We start from the raw sequence: 16,563 nt of genomic DNA, 5'->3' as shown, positions 1-16,563 counted from the left end.
ATGGGATGAACTCATTTTTAAGTGTTTACCAAACAATGGCCTAAGTATTTCTTATTGCCAGTGCATCGTCCATCATACTTGCCAGAGTAACATTTCTCCCTCTCCCCCTCTATGTTTAATTAATTTATTTTTTAAAATTTTATTTTATACAAGTGTATCCATCGTTTGGTGATCCAAATCATTGTTGTGTTGGGCACTGCAAGGGCCAGTAAGCTTTTGAATGGCTTGATTTTTATTTCCATTTAACAGTAAAGCTTGGGTCTGTCCCATGTAGCAATCATGCACCCAATTTCAGGCCCAAACCAAACCATTAAGATCATAAAGCTCAGGCCTGACCTTAATACAGAATTTTGCAAAACCTAAGTCTAGGCCCAATCCACAGACCCACATCAAAAATACAAGCCTCACACTTGCAGCACCATGACCCAAACATGACAGGACACCATGGATGGTTCATAAATCACAACCCCAAAGATCTCCTTGATGGGACACTCCTATCCTTTCAAGTTGTGGCCTACACAAAAATATTAGGGCTGTTAATGGGCAGGGCCCAGGCCAGGCAAAATCAAAATTTTGAATAGGCCTAGGCCGAGCAGTTCAAATCTGGTTCGAAGCCGACCCCAGGATGGGCTGACAGCCCTAAGAACCATATAGAAAGGGTCCACATTCAACAAAAGAAAGGCCCACTCATTGGTGTCTAGGAATGTCCCATGAGATATTTTGGAGCATGGTTCATCCAACAGGCGGCTCAATGGATCATTGACCTGGATCACTAAGCAATGGGCCCCACTTATACAAACTGAAAACTTGAGTATAGTGTTCATATCTTAGGGAGAGTAGTTAGAATACCAGTTCAAATAATTCATCTATTTACATAAGCTACTGTTTTGTGGGCAGAATTTCTCCAAACCACCAGACAGATCTGAGTCCAACATTCAAGAATCATACAAGTGGTGCATGTTGACAAGATCTGGACTGTTCATGAATTGCCATATCTTAAAAGACCAGTTGATGGGTTATCCAAACCATCTGACTTGTAATCTACAAAATTAATGGTTCACATTCAGTGGGCAAATGTCTCATGTTTGACAGTAAAGATTGTCCAATATGTGCGATTTTTTGAAGAGCCAATATGATGATCGGTCTGGATCTTGTACAAGCTTTGCCTGGTGTAGAAGTTGATAGATACAAAAGCTTTCTCACGTGTTATGATGGATGAACAGAATACACAATAATATAGGGATTTTTCCATATAAACTGCTGTCCTTTGTTCCAATTCCAGATAAACACCTCCCTTCTCTTTAATCCCAAATAAGCGCCTTTCTTTTGGCAGCTACCAAAAAACTCCATCTAGGATAGATGGGAGAGAAACCTTCAATTATGAAGGAGCAATGTTGATTTTTCACTCGGTTTTGGTGGCGGCAATCAAGAGAATTTTAGCTGTAGAATTTCCATTTTTTCATTATAGAAACTCAATAGCGTCTAGACGAATATCTTTTGGTAACTCATTCTAAAATCTGACTTAAATTTTTTTTTATCAGCTGCATTTGAAAATCCTAACATATGCCTAAGCAAAAGGCCCTCATTTGGGATTTTTATTTTTTATTTTTTTAAAAGGAGGGATTTAAATGGGATTGGACCAAAGAATAGGGGTTTATATGGAAAAATCCCAACTATATAAAGAAATGAGCAGGAGAAGGCTGCTTACATAACCACATTAACGGTGCTGCCTGGCGTTTATACAGAGATTCAACAACATTATAGGTTTTCATTATAGATGCACATGCCTTTGAAAATTGGCAATGGAAGCACAAAACCTGCCAGACAAAATACAAACATAGAGCGTTACAGAGTCTCATAAGATAAATATCTATTTCGAACGTAAACATGTGACCCACCTGATGGGCAGACCAGCCAACTTTTTGGGCTGGAAAACGTTCAGTGCAGTTGCACGGCCCCAATTTTGAAAAGGTGTGCCATGCTGGCATGTGTGATTCGACTCACCTTTTTATATCTCCTTTCATGAATCACCTTAACATTTCTCCCATAGAAGTTCCTTCATTGGTAATGCCCGGTTCATTGGAGCTCCACATGAAGTTTTCCATCATGAAACTTTGTAAGTGTACTATCAGAAGCTTGAAGGCCACTAACTGGACAAATAGGTTGCACAACTACTACAGGACTCATCAGATGAATGGCTCAAAATAATGGGCCTCATCATGAATTGGCTGAGCAACAAATGCTTGATCACTATAGAGTGGAGTTAATCTCTTCAATTAATATAGGCCAGATGTGAAGCACAGTTCCTTAACAGCATAGAGGTGTTTTCTGATTATCCACTGCAAGAGACTTGAAATTTGCAATCAACTGCATCAGTGCAAATCATTTAGACAAAAAAGAACAGGTTTTTGTGAAAAATGGATTATCTTCCATTCTCTTAACCATCACTATTGCTAATCTCAAAGATGATATGTCGAGAAAGGGAAGTAGGGTCCACTGTAGATGACACCATTGTCCTAGAACGGCAAACAGAGATAAAGGATTTTTGCTTTCTGGCAGAAACACTGAGTTTTGTTGCTGCCTGGAGGAATCGTTTCCCGATGTCACTTTTTCCAAGCTTGCTCTTTGGTGTTTCAGTACTCGGGTTGGCAAGCAATGGGAGGGAGAGAGTTATAGGTGGGGTTTTGGCTGTGAATTGAGTATCATTAGCCGGATTTCTTGAACAACAACCGTTGATTCCGGACTCAGAAGAATTATGAACTTGGTGGGCCCCTTTGCTGTCAAAAATGTCATCGCTTGCAGCATTTCTCCCATTCTTATCAGGATCAGCTGATCTTGTGGCAACCGAAACAAATGTTTCATTTTAACTCAGATTTTTACTGATCATGAAGGAAAAATTACACTTGGAATTCGTTACATCAGAATCTCAATGACCTTGACGAGTCCCATTCATAACATCGCATCCCTCCATATCAAGAACCATTCTCCCCATCGCAAGACAAGAAGACACTCCTATTTTCCGACGCTTTTTACGAATATTGGCTGCAACATAACACTCAGACTCATCCACATCAGAATCTTGATGGCCTTGGTGGGCACCATTGTCATCAGTAATGTCATTGCTTGCATCACTTTTCCCCTTCTTACCAAGGCCCTTTACTCCTATCACAACAGAAGCAGACTTTTTACTTTTGATACACTTTTTACTGATCTTGGATCCAATATTACACTTGGAAACCTCTACATCGAAATCTTGATGACCATGATGGGCCCAGCTGTCATCAGCAATGTCATCACTCGTAGCGTTTCTCTTCCTCTTATCAAGACCCCCTGATCTTATCACAGCAGAAGTAGACATTCCAGTTTTGCTATCTTTTTTACCAATCTCAGTTGCAATATTACAATGGAACTTCTCTACCTCAGAATCTCGATGACGATGATGGGCCCCACTGTCAACAGTAATGGAATTGCTTGCAGCATCTCTTCCCTTCCTTTCAAGACCCGTTATACCCATCGTGACAGAAGCAGATACTCTTGTTTTGCTACAGTTGATACTAATCTCAGTTGCTATGTTACACTCAGACTGCTCAAAAGTAGAAACTTGATTATCTTGACGGGCTCCAGTGTCATCATTAACGTCATAGCTTGCAACACTTCTCTCCTTATCAGACAATTCAGTTTTGTTGCATTTTTTACTGATCTTGGATACAATATTACATTTGGACTTCTCTATGTAAGGATCAATCAATGGATGGACCATGTTATTTTCTGACATGTTCTTGTTATGTTATTCTGTTTCATGGAAAATTCTACTCCAGTTGTACAACCAATATTATTGGTGCATTGAATTTCTACTAATTTTTGCATTTGGGAGTCAACAGATTGCTCGGCCAGTTCGTTAGGGTTTCTTATGCTCTCAGCTTGGCAGTTGAATATGTTCCTCTCATCGGATTCGGAAAAGTACCTAGTGAGGATACCAGTCACAGATATTATCCCAGATGAACCGACACTATTATTGCCGGTCATCGATTGAGAAATCCTGTCTTTTCGACCAACCATAGCATTGTTGATATCAGTTGTGGGCACTAATTGACTATGTATATGCTGGACCTGAGTTGCACTCATTCGAAGAAACCAAGACCCTTTCGATCCTTGAAAAGCATTCTTTATCAGAAGTGAGTCTGGAAGGTGGTAAAAACATGACTTCCGCTTCACCTACACGAGTAAACAAAGGACTGTGACCAAGTAGAACTTTTCGAAATTACAATTCAAAAATAAGTGAAATAGTTGCAGGTCATACCATCAATGCATGAACTCTGACCTCTCCAAGATTTGGAAAACAAAGGTAGTGCTCCCTCCCAAGTTTTCCTATTCCACAGTTCAACACTAGTTACATTTTTCAGAATCTATACAAAAAGGAAATATAGCACTGCAGATCCAAAAAAAAGAGAGGAAAAAAAAAAAGGCAATATAGCACCATAAATACTGAGGGTGTGTTTGAGTGCCATTGAATTGAATTGTAACTAAGTCTAGTAAAATGGAAAGAGATATTTTGCTGTTTCCTTCCTAATAGCTAGCGTTCATGAAAGGTTTGGACTCCAAATGGCAATTAAGCTACTTTTGAGTAAAGAGTTGAGAACGTGATATGTGAGGGCTACTTCCTTGTATAATACTATGACAAATCATTAATTTTCACCATTTCCTCTTGGTTAAACTGAATGTTTTCTATTTGTTGAAGGACCGTGATATCTAACGTGTGGCCATGTGTGGTCTACTTTACATGGGGATAACGGTTTCCAGAGTTGTTTTTCCTTTTTAGTCCTTAAGATGATGTGTTAGAATAGAGTTTTAAGTTCATGGGCCTTGTTTTATGTAATAACTCAAGTATGAGGGTATTTTTATACTTTCGCATTTATTTTGAAAACCATAATAACAAGATAAGGAGAAGCTAGGGGCGGCACAACCTATTCAGCCCTTTTCTCTTTCTCTCACTTCTTCTCATATTCCCTCTATTTCTCCTCAATCTCAGTCAAGAACACTACTAAATTGATTTGTGCATCCAAACACAGCTTGAATATTTAGGTAGAATATTAAGTGACTATCAGTTCAGAAGGAAATAGCAAAAGTATCAAGGTGGAAGGTACACATTCTACTAACTATCAGTTTTAGTGACCAATATAACTTATAAACATCCTTTGTCTTTTTCTTAATTAATGAGATACTAAACATTCCTTCTAGTCTCATAAGTATAATTTTCTCTTAGCACAATTTTCTTTCTTTCTTTCTTTCTTTTTTTCTTTTGATAAATGACAGAAAGTGCTGGTGGGGCAAACCCAAAATTGTTGTGCGGTATCTTGGCCTCCTTTTTAGGGCCTACAATTGAACAATTCAAGAAGAAATTGGTGTCATGGAAGCACCAATTCCTCTACTTCGATGAGCATGTTACTCTAATCAAATCTACTCTTGCTAACCTGCCACCAAATTATCTATCAATCATCCAAATTCCTTACAGTGTGGGGGAAAAAAAGCTTGAGAAAATCCAAAGGAACTCATTGTCGAAGGGAAGTAGGAACGGCGCACGTATCATCCAGTGAATTTTTATTTTTATTTTTTTATGCTGGATAAGTATCATCATGTAAATTGAGAGGAAGTCCAATGGAGAAAGGAGGAAGCCGGGCTTGGTTTGGGTGGAATTGAGGAAAGAAATTGTGGTATTCTCGCAAATGGTGGAGGGTTGGAAGTGAACAAGATGCATTATGGAATAAGGTAGTTCCCTCAAATATGGGAAACTAGGAAGATGATGGGAACAGGGCAATGTCTCAAGAAGCAATGGATTGTCTGTGGAAAATCATCTTGAAATTTGCCTTTCCACTAGAGGTGTGGATGAAATCTTTGAGAAATGATCAGATTCAAAGTGGGCTTGCAGCAATAGAGTTTACTTTTGGGAAGTTATGTGATTGCAAGACAGCCCCTAGCTATAAGGTCTCCACGACTCTATACTCTAGCTATGCGAAACACGCTCATGAGAGATTCTTATGAACTAGAGGATGAGAAAATTATTTGGAATCTGGACTTCATCTATGCGATTTTCAGGTTATTGACCTTTTGGACCTCCCATATTGGGTCACCTTAATAGCCCTTTCAAGAAGATGATGAATGGTGGGCTCCTTACAACAAGGTTGTTTCTCCTTGAAGAACTTTGTCTCCTAAGCTCCCCCTTGGGAAAAAAGTTTGGGGTACCTATGCCCTACCTTGTCGAGGCATTATGATTGGACAGTCACAACTAAAACGATCCTTAGAATAGAGAACCTTAAGAGAAGAAATTGGTTGCTTGCAAAAATGCATTTCATGTCTCAGGAAGAGGAAACCATGGACCATTTTTTCGTTGATTCTCAGTGACTTCTTCCATTTGGTCTTACTCTTTTTGAAATAGAGTGGGCTCTTCCGAACTCAATATTGAATGTTATGGATGGTTCGGGTGGTGGGCCTTTCATGTCAACTGGCAAGAACCTTGGAGGATGCTCCCTCTTGACATTATATGGAACAAAAGAAAACATAGGATTTTTAAATTTAAAGCAATCAAGCTTGTCCCAAGTAATTAAGAAAACTATGATGTTGTCGATAAATTGGGTTTGTGTAGCCCAAGAGTTCTAAAATATCGACTCTCTCTCTCTAATGACACAGCCCACGAGACACCCATAAGAAGAGATCTCTCCCCCCCCCCCCTGCGGATCTGCATGCCAAGAACAAAGGAGGCCATCGATAGATTCAGGCATGACCTACAAAACCCCAGTCAAATCAAGGACTCTCCACCAAACTTCCAGAGTGAAAGAACAATGAAGGAAGAGTTGATCCACGTTTTCGAGGCACAATAGACACACATTAGGCAGAATCATGCCTCTTTTCCTCAGGTTATCAACCATGAGCACTCTATTTTTGCTCACCCTTCACATAAAAGCAACAACTTTTGGAGACACTCTATAAAACCAAATATCTCATGTATGACAACATCTCACTAACGAGGGAGGGAGGGTGAGGGATCCATAGAAAGATTGCACTGAGAAGGAACCCGAATCCCAAATTGCGGCTAGATCAAAAGATTTATCCCCCAAATCCCAAACTGCAGCTTTGATCTCTTCAATCAAAATGCCTTTATTGATTGAGGTCCACAAAAACACATTACTTAAGTCACCCTCCATAATGAATTTTCCAAAAACTTATTTTAAGAAAATCCTCAACCTTACCAAAAGAGCTTTAGCCACCTTATCTTGAATCTCTCTATCCACCCTGTTTGGCAAACAACAGTATAATTGTTTGCTTATCGTATGTAAACTCTATGCTAACTTGAAAACCCTCTGTTACAATGAAAGGAGTTGGGAGATAATGGGTTAGGTCTAGACTTGGGCCAGATCGGTCGGAGCACAACCCGATTAGTAATTAAGCCAAAAGGCCAGGTCAGGTCCAGACTGGGCTTGTTTGGTACTCAAGCCCCTAATTTCAGGCCCAAGCCAGCACATTAACATCCTAAATAGGCATGTCTAGCATGGCCCTTTGTCACCCATATAAAGGACTGATTATTAAGATCCTAATAGGCTAGCATGGCCCTTTGACACCCATAAAAAGGACCAATTGATTTTATTTTTTTTTCAAATAATACTGCCGATGTACATTTCCAAATAGCCAAGGTTTTCAAAGGCCACTATGAATTTCATAGGGCTCCAACTTGTTCTAAACAATTGCTCCAAAAAATTTATTGAATTCTAGAAAATCATTTCCGTTTTTTTATGCTTCCACATCTTCACCATTGACCATAGTGATTGATATGGTTGGGCATCATGTGGGTGAGCCACTAAAAAAATAAAATCAAGGTGATCGGACTGTGATGGCCATTTGATTAGTGACCTGCAAAAGAGGAATTACCACGAAGTTGAAAAAATTGGGCAGCAGCCCATATTTAAAGGGTAAAACCTACAATGATTAGATGGCAGGGATGGTCCAACCACCACAATTTTTGTTGTACAACCCAATTGCTTGGTTATCAGCCAGATCAAAAGCCCCAATTGCTACATATGCTTGCCACGTCTGGTGGAGATTCCACTTCATTGAGTTTCCATGATCCAACATGATAATAGCAATTCTCTAACCTATATCTAAATGAAAGATAGGATCAATGGGCTACCAAGAATATCATCCGAGGCAGGGCACACCTTATTTTGCCAATTGAGCCAAGACCACCTGCACCAAAAAATTCAGCTATCCATCCACTCATTGCACTACTTTCCATCACTCACGGACTGTTGGTTGTACTTCTAACCATCCATTTCTAGACCGAAACTCTGGATGCCCAGGATGGTCGGAGGGAGTCTTCAGCAGAGCATCCACATCCACTGTGGGGCCCGCGAGGCTGAATTGTTGGGGAACCACGAAAGCAAATAGAGACGAATCAAGCAAAGTACACGCAATCGCACAACCAAGTCCAAACAAGAACAATCCAAATTTTACATGGAAAAGCCCTTTCGAGAAAAACCACAGCACAAAGCGACGAGTAATGCACTATGAAAGCAGAAATTATAAGAGAGGGAGTCTTTCCGATTCGAACAAGCCATGAATCTACTTCACAAGCCTTAGCTATGCCCTTGAACCCTTAGGAAGGAATTAAAAAGGCCTAAGACACCTTTTCTTTCCCAAATCCCATTACACCCGATATATAAACTATCATAACCGGAATCTTGCACTTACGCAACTCTGCATGCGCTCGATGGGACCTTCAATAGCATCGACATCCCATCGAGGATCTAGCAATGTCATCGAATTCACTTTGACGACATCGAGTAGCAACGCTAAAACGTTCCAGCAACCAAGACGGAATTTTCCGGATTTTTCCGATGGGATTGAGTATCTGTAGATGGCATCGACATTTGCTCGATGGCATTGGGTGGTCTGTCGATGGCATCAACAGATCCTATTATTGACAGATTTAAGACATCAATAACAATAATCACAGAAATGTACTTGGGCCCCACTTGTAAGAAAAATGCTATTAATCTAGCAGCACATCTGGCAACACCCGTGTCTCCACAGAATTGGAACCACCCATTTTCTTCCCACATTCGAAACAAATTGCAAAAACAGTATCGTTGATTATTTCCAACCTAATTCAATCATATTTCTAGCACATGACACCTCAATAAACTCCCAACAAATAGCCAAATAACGAAAAATAGCAAATACCCATCTCCAACAAGCATCATCAGGAATCCATTTTCACATTTAAAAAAATATTTAAAAATTAAAAAAAAACAAAGCATCAAATGACAAAATGCTCCATACACACCAATAGGACATCCAACCAAGTAAAAATTGCAAAACCCATCTTGAGAAATGCATCGAGAACCGACTTTTTTTAATAAAAAAAAAAAGCATCAGATGTTCATTTGAAGGATTCCAATTAAAGAAACAGAGAAAGATAAAAGACTAAGGAAGGGATTACGAGATAATGGAGATGATGATGATGATGATGGGATTTTAATCTTACTTTTGACGTCTCCAGTTGTAATATCTGGAGGAGTAGATATTGCAATGCGGGTGCCGAGGTTGATTTCTGTAAATACAGGAAATTCAATGGAAGAAGGCATTTGAAGAATGGAAGAGCTTTTGAGCTTCTTCTTCCTCTTTTTAAATACGAGGGAAGCAGCGACGCGATTAGAATAGAATCCCCCGCCGGTCCTTGCCTGGGACGCCGTTTGGCTAGTGATGCAGCCACTAGCCAGGTGGCTAGTGGTCGCTGCTCTATGGGCTCCGCCATGATGTATATGTTTTATCACGCCGTCCATCCATTTTTAAGATCATTTTAGAGCTACGGTTGGAAATGAGGCAGATATAAAACTCAGGTGAACCACACCACGGGAAAACAGTAGTGATTAAATCTCCACCGTTAAAAACATCCTAGGGTCTACTGTAATGTTTCCCGTTAATTAGGTCGTACGAGGAGAAAAAGAAATATCAGCTTTATCCAAAACTTTTATGGCCCGTGACAATTTTTTAATGGTGAGTGTCCAATCAACATTGTGTGGTCCACTTGATACTTTGATCTCCCTCATTTTTGGGGTGATATCATAAAATGATATGGAAAAATTGAAGGATGGAATGGATGAAACACGTACATCACGGTGGGGCCAACAGAGCACCAACCACAGGCCGTTGGCTAATGGCAGGATTACTAGCGGACGCGGATTTCCTGCGAGAGCCTTTGCAGGAAGTTCCAGCGCCGTAAACTTTGGTGGGGCCCACCGTGTTGCTCGTCAGTAATCCACTTCCTTCATCCGTTTTGTGAGCTTATTTTAGTATTTGAGACCAGAAGTAAGTAGGATCCAAGACTCAAGTGGCCATACTAAAGGAAAAAGGTGGTTAAGGAAATTACTACTGTTGAAGCCTCCCTGGGTTCGTTAGATGTTTACGTGCCATCCACACAGTTAATAACGTCGTTCGTACTGGGAGATCAGAAAATACAGATATTAGCATGATTCAAAACATATGTGGCCCCGTGAATATTTCAACCGTGGAAGTTCAGTTATTACGTTTTCTGCCCACTTGAGAATTGGATACGGTTCATTTTTGGCCTTGTATCTTAAAATAAACTCATGATATGGATGGCTTTCTCAAAAACATCACAGTGGGCCCCACCTGGTTTCCTAGCGCAGGAACTTCCCGGGAAAGGCTTTGTCAGGAAATCCGCGTCCGTCACTAGCCCATCCGTTCCCCATTGCCTGTAACCCCAAGCACAGCGGGACCTGCCATGATAACTTTTTGTTTTATGTAATCCGTCCATCGGTTTCTTCATCTTACTTTAAGATATATGACATAAAATGAGGGAGATCCGAATCATAAGTGAGCCACGCAACAGGAAACGGCGGGATGAAAACACCTAGCGTTGAAACCTTCCTAGACCCCACCGTGATGTTTATCACCATCAAACCCGTTCACGCGCGGATTAGGTACTATCCCCACGTGCTCCGAGATCAGGACAGGTTGGGCTCTGAGGGGTCTCCGTGGTGTATGGACTTCATCCATACTGTCCATCCAATTTTTCATGTCATTTTGGGTTATGAGCCTAAAAATAAGAAAAATTCAAGGCTTAAGTGGACCACATAGTGGAGATTAAAATCTTCCGTTGAATTTTTTTTAGAGGCCACAAAAGTTTTAAATCAAGACGATAGTTGATTTTCCCCTTCATCCAGTTGTATATGACCGTATCAGTATCGTGGATGCCAAATAAACCATACAGTGAGCCCAAAGAAGGTTTTTTATGTTAATAATCTAAAACGTTATGAAAAAATGTATGAACCCTGTAGATAAAAGCCATACATAATGGGCCCCTTGAACCCTCAACCTGTCGTGAGCTCCAAACATGCGGGAGGTAGTACCTACTCAACGCCCAACCTATTCATAGGAAAGCAAGCATAGTTCTATTTTCGATTATACTAGTGCATATGCGGGCTTAATTCAAACCAAACACATAGTATATAATCGAGATATGATGAGATCGACCATCTATTCGGTCACTCAATCAATGCATAAACAAAGGGATATTTAGATGGTGAAGTTCGTAATATGATGATGGGTTATACCTTTGACTTTTGTATGAAATGACTTTTCAATGCAAATACAATTAAATGAGAAATGGATTCTTACCATTGATCGTGGTGAACAACTATAAAATATCATTCCAAGTGAAGAGTTGAATTTAGTGTGCGAGCATAGACTCAAATTATCGCTAAAAATATTAGCTACCTGATTAATGCTACCGATTACACTACGGAATATAAGTAGGAAGCTGAAAGTAAACGAATACACTAAGAAATGTAATTTGCTTGACAAGAAAAATAAGGGATCACGCTACGGAATGTAAAATGACTAATGATTGAAAGGATAATTGAAAGATAATTGTTTGATTTAATTGGGTTGGTATAAGATGAAATTTTCTCTTGCATTATTCATCTATTTTAACTATACGCATGACGCTTAAGGATGATGAGATTACGACATTCAGGACATCTATGGGGATCTACTATTACAAGGTTATGCTGTTCACTTAAGAATACTGAGGTTGCGTATCAAAGAGCGATGCATAATATTTTCCAAACATGATGCATAAACATGTTGAATGATATGTTAATGATTTAGCAGTCCGATCTTGCGATCGCAAAGAGCATCATGAACATCTATCATTGGTCTTTCCCGAGCTCAGGAAAAAATAGTTGAAAATGAACTTGACGATGTGCACAATTGGCGTGTCATCGAAAAAAATTCTAAAAGTTTGTTATCAGGCACCAGGGAATCGAATTTGATCCTAAAAAAAAAAATCAAAGCTATTAAAGAAATGCCACCGCCGAAGACATCCGCTGAGAGAAAGCAAGAAACAGTTATTCCGTTTTCGTCTCGATTAAGCGAAAGTGATAGGGAATAGACACATGGAAAGAAAAGTAGTTGTATTTAATACATTGAACAATGAGCCAAATGTCACTCTCACATTTTAAACCAAAGGCAAAATGACCCCATGGGGGGGCAATGTATTGTAACGGGATACATGTCATTGCAAGAAGATTATATAACACGCATGAGATTTAATAAGATACATGGTGCATATTTTGCAGAAGTAACAACTAGCGTTAATTGGATAATACATGTTATCTACCGAGACAAAGTGTGACGAAGCAACAAAAGACACAATGTAGTTGAGAGAAAAGTGGTGCTAGAACCATTACTGGGGCAAGCGTGCAAGAAGAGCCTGGAAGAAAAGTGGTGCAGAAGCAATCACTATAACCGCTAAATATGAGGAACATCCAAATGGTTCCATTTCTCAAAGAAGGCTATAAATATAAAAAAAAAGATTTGAATGAAGAAAATGGTCTCACACCAACCAAACCAATCAACGCATATCAAAATCTATATTTTAATTATCTTAGCATAATTTATCCTTTATGTTCCTTAGCGCAATCCAATAGCTTAGTCCTACATTAGGAGTAGCGATAGCTTAGTAGTTGTAATCCTTGGTTATCATCCAAGTTTATACTTATATGCTAGACTGATTCTATCTCAATACAAGCAATTCATTTATTTGAAAGGTCCTTTGCAGTTGCTTATTGTTACCGGCTGTGAGTATTTTTGTTTATTATGTCTTTACATTACAAAAGTCATTTTGTATAGAAGGCAAGGTGCCACCCATTATTGGAGAACAAATCCCACCCTCCAATAATTGCCCAAGTAGTTTTAAACAACATATTGTGAGTGTCTAAATAGGTGATTGTTAGTGGCCAATCAACATTGTTTCTTACGGTCCACTTGAAAATTGGATTTGCTTCTTTTTTTAAATATGTCATTAAATGATTTGGAAAAGCACATGGGCAGAGTGGATGCATAATACATACATGACGGTAGTCCCTACAAAACCCTATGGTAAGGGCTACACGAAGGTGGCTTGTGAAAGCCTTTCCCAGGAAGTTGTCATGCTAGGATGCTAGGCAGGGGTCGCTGTGATGCTTGTGAGAAATCCACCATGTCCATTTGTTTTTAGAAATCATTATAGGTCATGAGACAAAAAATGTGGCGCATCCAAAACTCAAGTAGGCCATGCAAGAGGCAAAACCGAGGAAAGAGTTTCCTACCATTGAAACCTTCTTGAGCTCCACCTTGATGTTTATATGCAATCCAACCCATTTATAAGATACTTTCTATTGGAATGAGGTGAAATCACACAAAACTTAACTTGATAATAAACTTTTGTGATCACATGAATGTTTTAACGTGGGTAACTGAATCCCCACTTGGTGGACTTAAGTTTTGGATATGTCTCATTTTTTGTCTCATGTCTTAAAATAAACTCAAAAAATAGACGGATAATGTGGATTTCTCACAAACATCAGGGTGCACCTCACCTGACATCCAAGCACAAAAACTTCTTGTTAAAACCCTGCCCAAACTTGGGTCTAGGCCGCACCGCTTGGGTGAGGCGAGTTTCCGAAAGCCTTTAGTAGGAAGTTCTTGCCTCGGATGCTAGGCGGAGCCCACCATAATGTTTGGTGTCCATCCATTTTGTTAGATCATTACATGAGATATACCGAAAATCAGGTGAATCCAGAACTCTAGGCCACTCTAAGAAAGAGTTTTCTACCATTCGAAACCTTCATGACCTCCACCTAGGGGTGTACATCGAGTCGAGCTTCTCAGCTCGGCCTCTAGCTGGCCTCAACTCAAACTTGGCTCGGCTTGGTCCTCGAGCCTGACTGGCTAGCTCGGCTCGGTTTGGTTAGCAGCTTGGGCTAGTTCGAGTCGAGTTTGAGTCAAGATCGAGCCGAGTTTGCCATTGCAACATTTTCAGAAACACCTGGACTGCATCTTCAAAGTCTCACTGTATTTGAGACAACAACAATGATTTTACAAGTATTTTATCAAACACCTTCTACGCAACAAAAAAATCAAGAAAAAAAGGGTGTTTGTTTCATATACATACCTTCCCTGCCACCAGCCACACTTCCTTAAGTCATTTCATCAAACACTTGGTGAGCAACATCAATATCAAAGTAACCGAGTGACCAAACTGGTTCAATCCGAGTTCAATTCAATTGGGGTTCGATCCAAGTCGAGTCGAGTTGGAGCCAGCTCGAACTCATTTTCGAGCTAAAAAAATTAGCTTGACTCGGCTCAAGCTCAACTTTGAACCAAGTCAAATCGAGCTTTTTTGAGTTGAGATGAGCGAGCTAACCGAGCTAGCTCGGTTCGTGTACACCTGTACCTCTACCTTATGTTTATATGCCATCAAAACCATTTATAAGTACATTTCCACCTTTTTTTTTAAATTTTTTTTTTTAAAATTTTAAATATAATTGCTAAACTCATATGAATGCTTAAATAGGGTTGGTGAATCTCCACTCTCATTTAGCCCACTTAGTTCCGGTTCTACCTGCTACTTTAGTTTCATGTCTTGGAATGATTTTGAAAATTAGATGAACCGATGGATATTTCATAAATATCCTGGTGGGCCCTACATAGCATCCAATGGAGGAACTTGCCAAATTCCTGCAAAAGGCTTTTGACAAAGTCCGCAACCAGTCTTACCTAATCCACAGTCTTGCCACACACGAGTGTGTTAACATTACCAAGTTATGTGGGCCCAATCATGTTTTATTATATCTTCACAGTTCATCCATTATTCAGACCTTTTTAATGGGACGTGGTAAACTACTAGTCAGATTTAAATCTTAGGCGGACCACACTACAGAAAGCAAAGTTGATTGAACGCTTATCATCAAAAGCTCACGGCAGCAATGAAAGTTTTAAATCAAGTTCATATTTGTTTTTTCAGTTATCAGGAGCCTCGGAAGTTTTAAATCAAGCTCATATTTGTGTTTTCATTCATCCGGGTGTGCGGCCTTTTAAACATGTGGATGGCAAATAAACGGACGCAGCTTGCATCCTACCCAGCCCGTCTCTACCCACAAACAGGCTCTTCCGTAGGCGGGCCTACAGTGATGTGGAAGCGGATTGGCTACTCGCCCGGTACTCTGTGGCCCCACCATAATGTATGCATTTCATCCCTTCCGTTTATCCATTTTTACATATCATTTTAGGTTTGAAGATATAAATCTCAGGTGAACCACACCACAGGAAAACAATAGTGATTAGATATCCACCGTTAAAATCCTCCCAAGGTCTAATGTACTGTTTATTTGACATCCAATATCTTGATTAGGTCATACAGAGCAGATGAAGGGAAAAACAAAGATCAGCTTCATCCAAAACTTTTATGGCCCACAAAATGTTTTAAATGGTTGACATTCATTCAACACTATTTATAGTAACGTGGTCTACTTGAGATTGGTATATACCACATCTTAGATCTCCTAACATAAAATGATATAGAAAAATAGATGGACAACATGGATGAAACACATACATCATGGTGGAGCCTACAGAGAACCAATTACCAGCCATTGGCAGGTGGCAGGGAGTAGCCCATCCGTTTCAAGGTACGAGCACAAAAACATGTCAGATCCAACGCTAAGGTGGTCTACACCAAATAATATGCTTAGGTTGCATCAAATGCTTCAGCGTTAGATAGATTTTCGTGCATATCGGAGAGAAGGGATGGATGGCATCGATAAATATATTCATTACTGTGGGCCACCTACAAAACTGTCCATCCGTGGCTGGAGACGGGTAGGACGCGATCAGTGTCCCTAGGAAGGTTTCAACAGTGGGCGTCACTCTCCCCACTGCTTCCTATGGTATGATCAACTTGAGCTTTAGGCATGCTTAATTTTTCGTCTTATACCCTTAAATTATCTTGGAAAAATGGATGGACGGTGCGGATATAACACATTCTTCATGGTAGGGCCCGCAGAACTACTAAGGTCGGTGGTGCGTGGTACAGGACACAACCCACTCGGTCCCTACTAATGTTTTTCCATATCGGCGCGCGCGTGTGGGAAGCGCTCCACGCGCGTGGAATTAGCTACCCCTCTGATGTTCATTATACGTTTATCCTCGCAAACCGCACTGCTTTTT

General features: G+C 40.0%; 1 long non-coding RNA gene across 1 annotated transcript; it reads right to left on the bottom strand.

The window, feature by feature from the left end:
* Positions 1-846: 846 nt before the first annotated feature.
* Positions 847-2,203, bottom strand: LOC131255751 (uncharacterized). Its single transcript, XR_009176370.1, has 2 exons — positions 1,899-2,203; positions 847-1,817 (listed from the first exon to the last, which is right to left on the bottom strand). It is a non-coding gene; the product is annotated as an uncharacterized LOC131255751 (long non-coding RNA).
* Positions 2,204-16,563: the final 14,360 nt, after the last annotated feature.

Source organism: Magnolia sinica, chromosome 9 (assembly GCF_029962835.1).
Source record: "Magnolia sinica isolate HGM2019 chromosome 9, MsV1, whole genome shotgun sequence".
NCBI lineage: Eukaryota > Viridiplantae > Streptophyta > Magnoliopsida > Magnoliales > Magnoliaceae > Magnolia > Magnolia sinica.
Note: the sequence above shows the minus strand (reverse complement) of the source record. Positions and strands in the feature narration are given on the sequence as shown.